We start from the raw sequence: 13,766 nt of genomic DNA, 5'->3' as shown, positions 1-13,766 counted from the left end.
TTTTTTCTTTTTTTTTTCCTTTTCTATTTTTTTTCTCTTTCCCTTTCTTTTTCTTTTTCTTTTTCTTTTTCTTTCTCTTTCCTCTTTCTTTTCTTTCTTCTCTTTTTCTTTTTTTTTCTTTCCTCTCTCTTTTCTTTCTTCTCTTTTTCTTCTTCTTCTTCTTCTTCTTCACCGTTACCTCCGCCACCCCCAGCAGCCTGCCAGCAACCGCCACCCCTCTCCTCCCTTTCCCCTTCTCCTCCCCTCCCCCCGCCGCCCCCTCTGCCCGCCTTCCCTCCCCCCCGCCTTCCGCCCGCCTTCCCCCCTGGCCCTGCCGCTGCCCCTCTGCCCATCCCCCTCCCCCTCCTTCCTCTTCCGCCCCGCCGCCCCCTCTGGCCTTCCCCACTCCTCGCTTCCCCTCCCCCTGCGCACCCTCTTGCCCTTCCCGCTCTCCCCCGCCGCCTACTCCCGCTCTTGCGCCTTCCCGGCTGACCCCGCGCCTCCTCTGCGCCGCCTTCCCCCTCCCCTGCAGCCTCGCTCTGCCCTTCCCCTCTCCCCGTCCTTCGCCCTGTCCCTCCTGCCCTGCCGAGCCCTGCCTGCCCCTTCCCACTCCCCGCGCCTTCCCCCTCCCCCTGCCGCCCCCGCTCTGCATCTTCTGCTGCACCGCCGCCCCCTTCTGCCCTTCCCTCCCCCTGCCTGGCCCCTCTGCCGCCGCCACCCCCGCCTTTGCTGTCCGCTCCGCTTCTCATCCCTCTTTCTTTTCTTCTTTTTTTTTCCCACAGAGAGGTGGGAATGGTGCCGGACGTAGAGAGAAAAAAAAAAAGACAAGAGAGGATGATGGCAGGGGAGGAAGAGGGGGAGAGGGAAAAAAGGGGGAAAAAAAAGAAGACCGGCACCGGTACCGGAAATTGACGCGGGAACCGGCGACAGAGCCAGCAATGGAGGTGGTGGTGGGAGAGGAAGAAGAAGAAAAGGGAAAGGAAATTTTTTTTTTTTTGTTGTGTTTTGGATATTTTAAGTGTGTAGGTTAAAAATTTTGGTAAGTTTTTTGGGGTTCCTGTAGCACAAGTTGTTAAAAAACTAGTTTTATACAAACTTGGTAAACAACCAAGCTTCCAAACAGGGCCTTTATTGTAGATCACTGTAGAAGTTGTAGAAAAACTTTTGTAAGATAAAAGTTTTTTTCCTTTTCATTTTCTTTCTTTCTTTTTCTTTTTTCTTTTTTTAATCTCTTTCTTTTTTCTTTTCCTTCCTCCCTTCCCGCTTCTTCTCCCTCCCGTGTTCCCTCTCCCGGAGATTTCCATGGCAGCAACTTTCTTTCTGTCTTTTTTTTTTTTTTTTGCTTTTTTTCTCTTCTTTTGGCAGCCACCCCTCCCTCTCTCTCCTCCCTCTCGCCCTCTCCCTTCCTTCCCCGCCACCCTTTTTTTTTTTGCTTTTTTTCTCTTCCCTCTCCTACCCCCGCCACCCTCCTCTCCTTCCCCAGCATCCTCTTCTCTCGCTCTCCCTCTCGCCTCTCCCTTCCCTCTCTCTTCCCTTCCCCTTTCGCCTTCCCCTTCCCTTTCTCGCCCCGCCACCCCTCCCCGCCCCCACCACCCTCCCTCTCCCCCTTCGCGAAGCGATTGGTCCGCCCTCCCCTTCCCCTTCCTTCCCCCGCCGCCCCTCTCCTTCCCCTCTCCTCTTTTGAGATCTGGTCGCACAACTAGATCAGTCAAAGGGGGAGGGGGAGAGTGACGGGGGAGGCAGAGGCGAAGAGGGGAGGGGGAGGGAGAAAAAAAAATGAAAAAATTTTCAGAAGGGCACCAACAGATCGGTCAAAGGGGGAGTGGAGAGGTGGAGAGGGGGTGAGGGAGAGAGAAAAAAAAAAGAGGAAGGCCGGAACTGGCGGCCGGAATAGTGATCGGCGCCGAAAGCGGTGGTGGAGGTGGTGGCCAGCGGCGGAGGATGTGGTAGGTTGGGTGGGGGAGGAAAAAGAAGAAAAGTTGAAGGGAAAGTTTTTGTGTATTTTTGAAGTATGTAGGTTAAAAATTTTGAATAAATTTTTTGGGGTTCCTGTAGCAAAAATTGTTAAAAAACTAGTAGGTAAAAAACTTGCTTAAAAACTTGGCTTCCAAACAGGCCCTTGGTTTCTGGTTTGTAAATGTGTGTTGAATAAAATGGTTTTAAAAAGTTAGTTAAGAAAAAAGAGGTTTTGGTTTAGATGGATGAATAATTAATACTTAATTATTTGTACGTGTAGGGGGGATTATTAATGCTTAATTTGTATGTGTATATATTAAATTAATATTGTGTATATGTAAATTTATTAAATTATATGTAAATTAGTATTAGTATATATTAGTATTATATATATTAGTATATAGGTTTATTAAATTATATATAGATTAGTATTGGTATATATTATTATTTTATTTTATATTTATTAAATTAAATTATGTACTAGTATTTATTTTTTATATGTTTATAATATGTTTGAGTTATTATATCTTTATTACGTTTATTAAATTTATTAAGGGATGTTAGTCTATTAAGTTTTATTACCGTACAAAGGCATAGATGTACCAGAATGTTCATCCCTATTCACGGTGTTAGAATATATCTGGTGTTGACATTTGCATGGCAGCTAGTTGTTTCCGTGTGCAGGTGGTATGAGACGTGTAATTTGCAGGGTGGGAGCAGGGTAAAAAGTACAGAAAATTCACGGGTCTGTAGTATTGTTTGTTCCTTACGTAGTTGAAGCTCATACAGTGAGAAGTAGTATATATTCGGTACTTGTCTGTAGATAGTTAGCGTTTGCAAATGGCGAGCGGAAGCGCAAGATTTCCTACTGTTCAATTATATTATCCAGAGGTGGATGAAGAGGTCAATCAACTGGCTGTTGTTCGTGGAGCAGCTTATCCTATGGGAAATGGGTGTCGAAATCGTCCAGCAGAACCTGTTGCACGAGCTCAGGTGACAAATGTTTTGCTGAAAAATGAATTATGTGATTTGTTTAAAGAGCTTTACAGGCATGATGATTGGGCTTCAGTTTTGGAAGCTGCGCTTAGGACTGGAAGAGGCTATCCGATCCTGGGGTTGATTGCCAATAGAATGAGGCTGGAGGTGTTAGAAGAAAAGTATTACTTTCCCAGTCCGCCATCTTCTAGTGACTGGATGGCGAAAGTGATTAAGGAGTTGGAGTTTGCGAAGATGTGTTTGTTAGTTTGCATATTGTTGGTCTTTGGCGTATGGTTTTTAGCCATTAAGATGTGTTTGTCAGTTTGTGAAGGATATGATAATCTTGTATTTGCGACATAAAGTAGCATCATATGTATTTGTATCTGTTGTATAAAGTACTGATGCTTTTATTTGTATGAGTGTGTTACGATGGTATGCAATGAAAATTTGTAAAAATTTTAAAATATGGAATGTATTAGTTTTCGATTGGGGAAAATTCATAGGAATGTAGGGTGCAGTTTTTGCCAAGAATATAATTCTTTTAGCAAAGAAGATCAGAATTTACAAATGCAATAAAGCAATAAGCAAAACTTGTGAATTGAACGTGTTTACAGATTTGTATCTATAAACTGATGAATGTGTTTAAAAATTTACATCCGGATTAAATGCGTAATAAAATGAAGGATATTTATGCGATATGTTAATATGTTCCATGTTATGTATAAGATTTGGGACCAATGAATGATGAATAATTGTAGGAGATTCGAGTGGATATGATAAAATTGATAGAGGCGTGTGTTTGAAGATAATACAGAGTACCAAGCTTTTTGTGAATGTTGGGACAATGTAATGGGACAGGTTCATGTTTGGGAGGTTGACATGTGTTTTGACGATTGATTGCTTTTGTTTTGGTTTGTAGAAAGAGTAGGGGATTCACGTGTGTATAGTGTTTTTTTGTCTGGTATATATGTCATTGTTATTATTGTTTGGTTCACATGTGTATAGTATGATTTTGTTTTTTGTATTTGTCTGTTTTTGGTTTATGATGTACTTGTTGTGTATAAATTTCTTAGTTCTGTGATTTCATTATTTAGTTGGTATATTGTGATTGATGTTTCTGATTTTTCTTAGTTTAACATGAATTACACTCACAATCGTATTGGAGTATTGCACGATTTGCATCCAGAAATTGTGATTTGCATCCAAATATTGAGGTTATGCTTAATCGGTTATCATTAAGTGGTGTGCGGGGAAATTTGGCTAGGCATACTGAAGATAATGGGATGTTGAGGGGTGCAGATCGAGTTTTAGCAAATAATATTCTACTTAGGAATGAGATATATGATTTGTTCAAATCTTTTTATCGACATCCGGAGAAAGCTCGTGCAACGGAAAATACATTAGAAAATATTGAAGAATTATCGTTTCTGCAGATCATTGCTGGTCGTATGGAAGTAGAAGTTGAAGAACAGAGAAAAGCAATTCAAAGTGCTATGGGTGGATTTTCTGATGCGGCTGGCAGAAATTTGTAAGGGATAGCTATGCATGTTTCCATGAGTTTTTATAATTTGTAGTATGGAATTGTTTGCTGTTGTACTCTAGTGTATTCCATGTGTAAGTTGGTGCTTAGATATTGTGTTCAGCAACTTCAGTTGGATGATATTTGTACTTGGTGTATCTATTTTTGTATTTAGTGAGTTATTAATCAGTTGCATTGTAGTGTGGTGTTTGGTTTTTTTGGGAATGAAGGTGGAATGAATAAATGATTGTAAATTTCGAATCACTTTTGACTGATAGCAGAAAGCAAAACAAAGGGAGTGAAGGGAGATTAGTTTCTGTGGTGCAAGTATTGGTTATGTGATTGGTTCTCAATAACTATAAATGAAATTCTGGTACGTTTGGACTTTGAAAAAGCCCAGGTAACAATACTTAAGTAAGAATGCAGGGAAAGTTGATGAAGTGTACAAAACCTGCTGAAATATTTGCAAATCACAAACTGTACTAAAACTTGACGAACCAAACGTTAAGGGATAGAAAGTTGAGTAGCCAAGTTGCAAATATCAAAAGTTATACATGAAACTGTGGTACGTTTCCACTTTGAAAAAGCTTAGCTAACTATCCTTAAGCAAAAGTGCAGGGAAAGCTGAGCAAGTATACAAAAGCTGCTAAAATATTTGAAGACCACAAAATACAGGAAAGCTTCAGCTATCAAAAGTTATGCCAGTAGAGCTTCAAAAATATGTAATAGCAAAAACCAGTATATGGCATTTTCAATCTTGCTTTTGATACTTGTCGCTGCATTGCTTTTTAGTTGGGCTCTCACTGATCTTAAGAGTAGAGAGACAACTGGAATTCACATTTGTGTCTTTTGGAGTAGTACTGACCACATTTTCATCAATACTAGTGGAAGGAAGTTATGGATTTGGTTCTGAATAGCCAATGGTCGAAGGAACTTGTGATATAACCTCTGCTATGAGGGTTTTGTGGAGAATAATGGCAGAGTATTTTTCAGTACTGCCAGATCCATGGCTGTTTACCATTTTCTTCACAAAGCATGTTATAAGAGTGTTGTTAATGGCCTCTTCAATAGCTTGATAGTTCAGTTCATGCTGTGCAATTAAAATCAACAGGTTGACATCAGATACACTATACTTACTTGTTAATCACAATATTCTATATGCATATGGAAACAATATTTCTTACCTTCTTTTCTAACTCTTGCATCTGCGAAAGTGTGAAAGGTAGTAATTGAAAGGCATCGTTATCATAAAGATCAAACGTTAAAACTCCAGAATAATCAACAAGTTCCACAGTTAATCGACATCTTGCAGCTATGTTCACGTGTTTGTTGCATGAGGTGCAAACAATTTTCCAGATAGGCTTTGCTCTGAATGATTTATGGCATTGTGGACAAGTATTATACCATAATCGCTGGCTTTTGTCTAGCAATTTTGGAGTACCACGCAACCAGTAAGCTTTTTTCTGTATTGAATTATAGTGAGTAGTTAGAAATCTGAAAATATTATTGTCAATAAATGATGGGATGTAAAATTTACCGTAGGAAATGCGAGGAAGTCTTGAATAGTGGTCAGCTCGTCATCCCTTGGCTATGGTAGAAGGTTAACTCGGTTGTGGTATGCTTTTTCTGCTATCAATTTTTTGATTTCTGCTTCATTCTCAGCAGCCCTTGTGAGTGAAGAGAGAAGTTTTATTTGTAAGGTTCACAATATATAGTTAATAGAAAATATTTTTGAATCATATTTTCTGAGAAGAATTGTCACCAGTGTTTGAGATCAGCAGCTTGTTGTATTGGAGGATTAAGGAGAATGCTTGATCCAAATTTTGTTGACAGGTTCAGTGCTGCAATATTTACGCCCCATAATGTATATGGTATTATCAGTATGTTCTAAGTTAGAAAATATGTGGAGCATAATGAATTTCTTATGTACTCACTGTGATATGATGATACTTGAATCCGAAGTGCAACAATCAGTGGCATTGTATCAATTATATTTGCAAGTGCTTGGCCTTCATCTGTTTCATGCTTGCCCCATAGTGTTAGAATAACAGGCATCATGTTGTAGTGTATTTGATTGATACGTGAAACATTTGTTAGAACAGAGTATTTATATGAATGTGTGGTGGTTCAGAACTGATATAGAATAAATGGATAGTTTTACACACCTTTTATCTATAAGTACCACTTCTCTAGTAGCTGTAGTGGCCCTTTCTATCCGGGGATGAACTTCAATGACAATGCCTAGGACATCTGATTTTGAATTCTGCCGAGTTATAACTCTAATGATAATTACGTGTAGTAGCAAGTTAGTAGTAAGATTTCTTGGTTACCTATATCTGTGTTATCATCCATATGTTGGTGGAATCTTCTATAGGGCGAGAATTTGAACACAGCTGGAATCTGAGGTGGCTCGACTTCATTCACTACTTGAACAACAGTAGAATTGTCTATGTACCATGTACACTGATTTGGATGAGTGGAATACTCTGATGGTGTGTACTCAACTCTAGCATTGCAGAGAATATATCGCTTGTAGAGTTGGAAATGATTTTGGAAAAACTCTATGTCTAATTTATAAATCATTGCTTCAACTGTTGTCCCCTGAGAACAGTCATGGTTGTCTTGATATGAATGTGAAAATTGAGTAATAAAGGACATGTGCTGAAATTGACAATTTGGATTACCTGCTGATCAATTAATATCAGCTTCTGATATCGATTTCCTGTCTTTGAGAGTAATGGCTTTTGCTTGTCTAGAACATGAACCATAGTTGTCCAGTTTTGTAGTCCAGGAATTATTTCAGCAAATGAGACCATATTTTTTCCTCCTACAACTCATAATAAGAGTAGGTAAATACTGGATGAAGGGAAAAAGAGATGTAAAATCATAAATATAGACAAATAACTCATATACACATGGTTAGGGGAGTTATTGATAAGCTAAATCTAGTACTTCTGTATATACTATATTTTCAGTAATTGAGTCTTCTTGGTCATCAAATATCAATGGTTTAATCAGAATTTTAATAGAACTACTATTCTTAGCTCTTGATATTGCTACGTATAGCTGTCCACGGGAGAAAATCGACTCACGCAAATATATGCCAACAAAATCAAGTGTTTGTCCTTGAGCTTTGTTTATTGTCATAGCAAAACAGGGTCGAACAGGAAACTGAATTCGTTCGAATAATACTGGTGAGTCTGAATTATTCTGTGCTCTGAAACAGATTCTGTGAATGAAGACCTCTTTTTCAGCAAATTCTCCACATGTTATGACTGCATGTATAATATTGGAGCTCAAGGATTTGCATATCAGTCTGGTGCCATTACATAATCCCTGAGGTGGATCAATGTTTCTCAGTAACATGATAGGGCAGTATGGTTTGAGAAGCAGCTTATGAGGGGGAAAACCATTTGGAGTCAAACTATTTAGCAAATCTTCCATGATTGTCTGCTCAGAGCTATCTATACACTTGTCTCGGCTGATATATTCTTGCAATTGTCCTTCTAACTGTACAATGAGCCCCTGATTAATTTGATCGACAAAGTCATTTTTTGCTGTCAGAATAGCACGATTAATTGCAGAGAAATTGTCCTGGCAAAAAGCATTCAAATCTGGGAAGACTGTCCGGATCAATGTGTTCATTGATTCTTTCTCATTGGTATATCTTATCAGCATTGATACAGGTATCTGGATAGAATTCTTGGAGATAAGTGGCTCTGTTCAATTTCCGATACGGATTAGATATTCAGTAAACTGTGCATCATATCTTGCTCTCATATTTTGAGTGAGATGCAACTTATGTAGCTGTGGCCATATATATGAGTTCACTATGCTTGCATCAATAAATTCAGATTTTGATCCTTTTGTTACTACTAGTAAGACTTGACGAAAATCATCTCTAAAAATAATAACCTTTGATCCAAACAAATTGTTGCAGTCCATTATGTCCCTCAGAATTTTGTTAACACTCTCAATTGAAGTCTTATGTGTCATTGGAGCTTCATCCCAGATTATCAGAATTGCAGACTGCAGTAGTTTTGCTAATGAGCTTTATTTACTAATTCTGCATTGCTTATCTCGTGTTCCACCAATTGGTATCTTGAATCTTGAGTGAGCTGTCCTTCCACCTGGGAGAATCGAAGCCGCAACTCCACAGGATGCTATAACAAGAGCTATGTATTCTTTTGACTTGATTTCTGCTAGTAGTGCTCGATAAAGGAATGTTTTTCTCGTTCCACCTGGTCCATCAATGAAGAAGGCTCCTTTTTTCTCAACAAAAACTGCATTTATGATAATATCAAAAAAAATTTCTGATCAGCATTTAATTGCTCAATTGCTAATAGGTCATGCTCTGGTACACAGATTCTTGTTTCAGCTATTGTATCACGAGTATTCTTGTTCAAGCTATCAAAATTCATGATATTTGGAACTAAAGCATACTGATTGATGTCTTTTCCCATTGATTGTAGGAACTCATTTATCTGGTGCAGCACCTAGAAGCGGATTTGATCAACTGATATTTGTGGAGTTCTGCTAATATCTTCAGATAATGGCTCTTCAAATTGTTCCCAAAGATATCTGGCATTTGAAGGAGGAAAATGAACAAGTAGTGTGGCAAATAATCTTCTCAAAGTATATGGCATGTGATACATAGCTGCTTCCTTAAGGCATTGTTGTTGTGACTTATCAAACTCAAAGTAACCCCTGAGAATTGCTGCCTCACGAAAAGTATGTGCATATGCTCCATTTATTGTTCTTAAGTCATCGAATGAAGTTGGACTTTTGACATGTATGAGGTGCAATCTGAGAAAGTATCGTTCTCCTTCGATTGGGCTGGCTGTTACTATCCTACCTATACAGTCTTTCAGTTTTCTTGGTTCCCATTTTCTCCTTCCTGGATACCAAACAAAGTGCTCAGGGAACTATTTGTAAGTGCATTTGAGGTTCTGAGCTAGAAAATCAGTAGAATTCATGTAAAAAAATTCTGTCAACATGGTTCTCTTAGCAAATCTATTTGTTACTATATCACGTAGGTCTTTGTCTTCTCTGAAATTCAATGGTTGACAATTTTCTAAGTGAAGCTATAAGTGAATAACAGCAGGATGTATTTGAAACATCAACAATCTGTATATTCTCCATATACCTTCCACAGCGCATACCCACCTAGCTGATTGATAGTCTTTGATTTCATCGATTGCAGAGACATGACCATCAAAATTTAGCTCATTAGAATTCTGGGAATTGAGTTGAAAATGAATCTTGTCATGACCTTTGTAGATGTACTTATACATGTACTTCACTGCCTTGACTGTAGAACAGATTTCAACGTTCAGATGGCAGTTGAATTTTACAAGAAGGTAAGGACTGTATGGAACAACCCATCTGTTATCGACCTCATGTCCACGGACCATTATTTTGTATCCATTGTTTCTTCTTCGATAAGTGGGCTATGTGTTATCTCCATGAAATGTCTTATCGGCAAATGGTTTTGGATAATTGTTCCTGCATTTTCTCTGATGTTCTCCTCGCATACAAACATTGGTTGGATTTTTGTTTTCACAGGGGCCATGAATCATGTGTCTGTGAACCATGTTAAAAAGATGTGAATTTTTGCTTTGATCTGGAATCTCTGCACTAACTATCCTGTCATAAGAATCTGTGGAGTAAAGTTTTGAACATGGCTTCATAATTATGTGGAAATGAGTAAGAGGTAGACCGCGTTTCTGGAACTCTATGACATAGGTGTAAGCAGCAACAGATCCAAATATTTCTTTCTTGAATAACTTCAGTTTTAAAACATCAAGCTTTGTGTGAAAGATTCAACTGAGCAAGTCCGACCTGTTATGCGCTTCATCTGTTGGAAGCATGAGATTCTTTATTTCTGGCCATGAAGGATTGCAAGTCATTGTAATGAATAAATCTGATTTACCAAATTTCTGGTCCAAAGCCATAGCATCAACATATCTCCTTTTCATGTCACGAGGGCCTCCTATGAATGAAGCTGGAAGCACTACTCGTTGGCCTACTTTTGAACCTTGGCATTGACCTGTTATAACACTATCCATTATGCTTTGCAGCTGCTCTTTTCTTATAAATTCTTGTTTGCTCTCATAGTAATCCAATCTTTGACTTTCAATTTTGATGTATATATCCACAACATATTGCTGAAGTAATCTGCCAGTGTTAAGTATGTTTGGAGAATATTTGTCTATGATCTGCAATTTATAAGCATAGGGTCCGTTTGGATTGGTGTTTTTGAGCCTGTTTTTGAAAGACTGTTTTTCACATTCCAAATGCTACAGTAAATGTGTATTTCAAAAACAACTTCAAAAACACCATATCCAAACAATATATCAAAAACAACTCCAAATATATTTCAATTATGCATATTTAATTTGTATATTTTAATAAGTATATTTCAATTTGTATATTTCAATTATGTATTTTAACATGTATATTTCAATTATATTTTAATATATTTTAATTATATATTTTAATATGTATATTTCAATTATGTATTTTAATATGTATATTCAATTATGTATATTATATATATATATATTATATTAATATAAATATATTTATTTCAATTATGTATAATATTATATATATTATGTCAATTGAAATAAATATTATATATTTATATAAATACATTTATTTATATATAAATTTATAAATATATTTATGCAATTTTGTTTTATAATATATATTAATATGCATATTTCAATTATGTATATTATATATAAATTATATTAATATTAATGTATATTATATATATTATACATTTCTAATATTATATATTTATACATACATATCATAAATATTTTATTTTATTTAAAATATATTTTTATATATTTATAATATATTTACATAAATATTATATGTTATATAAATTATATATAATATAATATATAATATATTATACATTTATATAAATGTACATTTATACATAATATATAAATATTTATGTATATTTATAATATACATTTATATTTATATTATATATTATATAATACATTTATAATACATTTATACATTTATATTAATATACATAATATTAATTTTACATTTATACATAATATTAATACATGTATACATTTATATTAATTATATTATTACATTTCAACATAATATTAAAACATATTTATAATATATTAATTTATACATTTATATAATATTCATTTATAATTTATACATTTTTAATAATATACACTAATACATTTAAATATACATTTATAATGTATTATATATAATATAATACATTTATACATTTATATTAATATACATAATATTAATTTTACATTTATACATAATATTAATACATATATACATTTATATTAATTATATAAATACATTTCTACATAGTATTAATATATATTTATAATATATTAATTTATACATTTATAATAATATACACTTATAATTTATAATATATTTATAATATTCATTTATAATTTATACATTTATAATAATATACACTTATACATTTATAAATATATTTATATTATGTATTATATAGAATATAGTACATTTATATATTTTTATATGAATATGTAAATATATTTATTTATAAATATACATATATGTATTATAAATGCATAAATGTATATTTATATGAAAATTATAATTTATAATTTATACATTTATAATAATATACATTTATACATTTGTAAATATAAATTTATTATAAATGCATAAATGTATATTTATATAAAAATATAAAAATTATAATATTCTAAAAATATTCAAAAATATGTTTCAAAAATACCTCTAAAAATAATCCAAAAAAATCTACAGTAAAAGTTTTTCATATAGTTTTTGAAAAACAACCCCAAAAACAACTAATCCAAACGGACTTGTTTTTCAGATTCGAAATGCTACAGTGGTGTTTTTGAAAAACAACCCCAAAAACAGCTAATCCAAACGGAGCCATAATATTCTCGCATTGACACAAATTCACCGTTGTTTTCAGGATCATTGGAAACTGAAAGTTACAAAATTAAGGTATCAGTTACTGGTTTCAGCATATGAAGTTGCATGCTTTGATAAGATATAGCATGATCTGAGGTTAATGGAAAATAATGGGAGTACTATGTTCTTGAAACAAGTAGCTGGACATCAGTAATTATATAAGTAACATCTGAGCAATGTATATAAGTAATGTATAAATCATTTGCATATAGATAATGTATTAGTTATTCATGTTAGGAATACCTTGTTCTGCAGCAGATATCATGTTTTCAGCAGATTTGTAATTGGTCAGGAGAGCAGTAGATTTGTTTCTCTGAATACATTTTTCTCTTTTTGGGATTTTCTTTGACCAATCTTCTGATTCCAGGATGCCAGCCTGTTTCACCAAGTGCAAATAATAGTGGATATTGCAGAGGATCGTAACACCTATAATAGTACTGCACGAGGTGATCCCTTCCTTCTTTTGTATAAATTTTAATGTGTCTAGTATAACTTGTTCCTGAACTTTCTATTTCCGTCCAAAGAGCTGCAACCTGAGAAGCTATTGGGTGATTGAATACTCGTTGATCATTCTGTGAATGTGATTTCAGGACTAGCTGATATGAATCTAAATTTGGAACGTTTCTTAGATTGTGGAAAAAACATGCGTATGGATTAGACATCATGACTTTCATGATTTTCATTACTATACTCTCTGTTAATCTTTCTGAAACTGCCATTCTGTTTTGAAGCTCATGGTCTGTATCATGAAAATACAGTTGTAGATACAATCCAGATCCTCTATGTGGAATAAGGTCTTTGATAAAGTGATAGGTTTGTCCCTGAACTTTGAAGGTATAAATGCCATTTGTTCTTTTGCAAAGCGATTTGTCATAGTGTACACCAAAGGAAGTAAAGGCAAACATATTATTATATGTTCTGACATATGTGTGAAAGGATAAAGCTTCATCAGAATGACCAGTGAACAATTTCACAAGAATATCTGGCAATTTATTTTCATGTAGAACTACTTGTCCGTCAGAGCAACAGAAATTAGGTGTCTCAGAGTGCAGTTTTTTTGCTCCACAGTACTGACAATCAGCTTTTGGAGGTAATCTATCTGCCTGATCATTAATAAATTGGAGTGCATGAACTCCATCAACAGCCTGATTACCTATAGAATTACCAATTAGTTCAGCTAAACTAAAGGTTGGAAGTGAAAATAAGGAGGTAAAAGAGGAACAATCAGTGATTTGTAATCTATACCTCTGTTTTTTTTCTTTTTGTTATTAATAGCTTTCACTTGTTTCGCTGATGAATGGCTTTTGCCTGAATGATTCAAGTATATATAATTAGAAACAGAAGGCATAACCTTTATACA

The sequence above is a fragment of the Coffea eugenioides genome, chromosome 7 (assembly GCF_003713205.1).
Source record: "Coffea eugenioides isolate CCC68of chromosome 7, Ceug_1.0, whole genome shotgun sequence".
Lineage (NCBI taxonomy): Eukaryota > Viridiplantae > Streptophyta > Magnoliopsida > Gentianales > Rubiaceae > Coffea > Coffea eugenioides.
Note: the sequence above shows the minus strand (reverse complement) of the source record.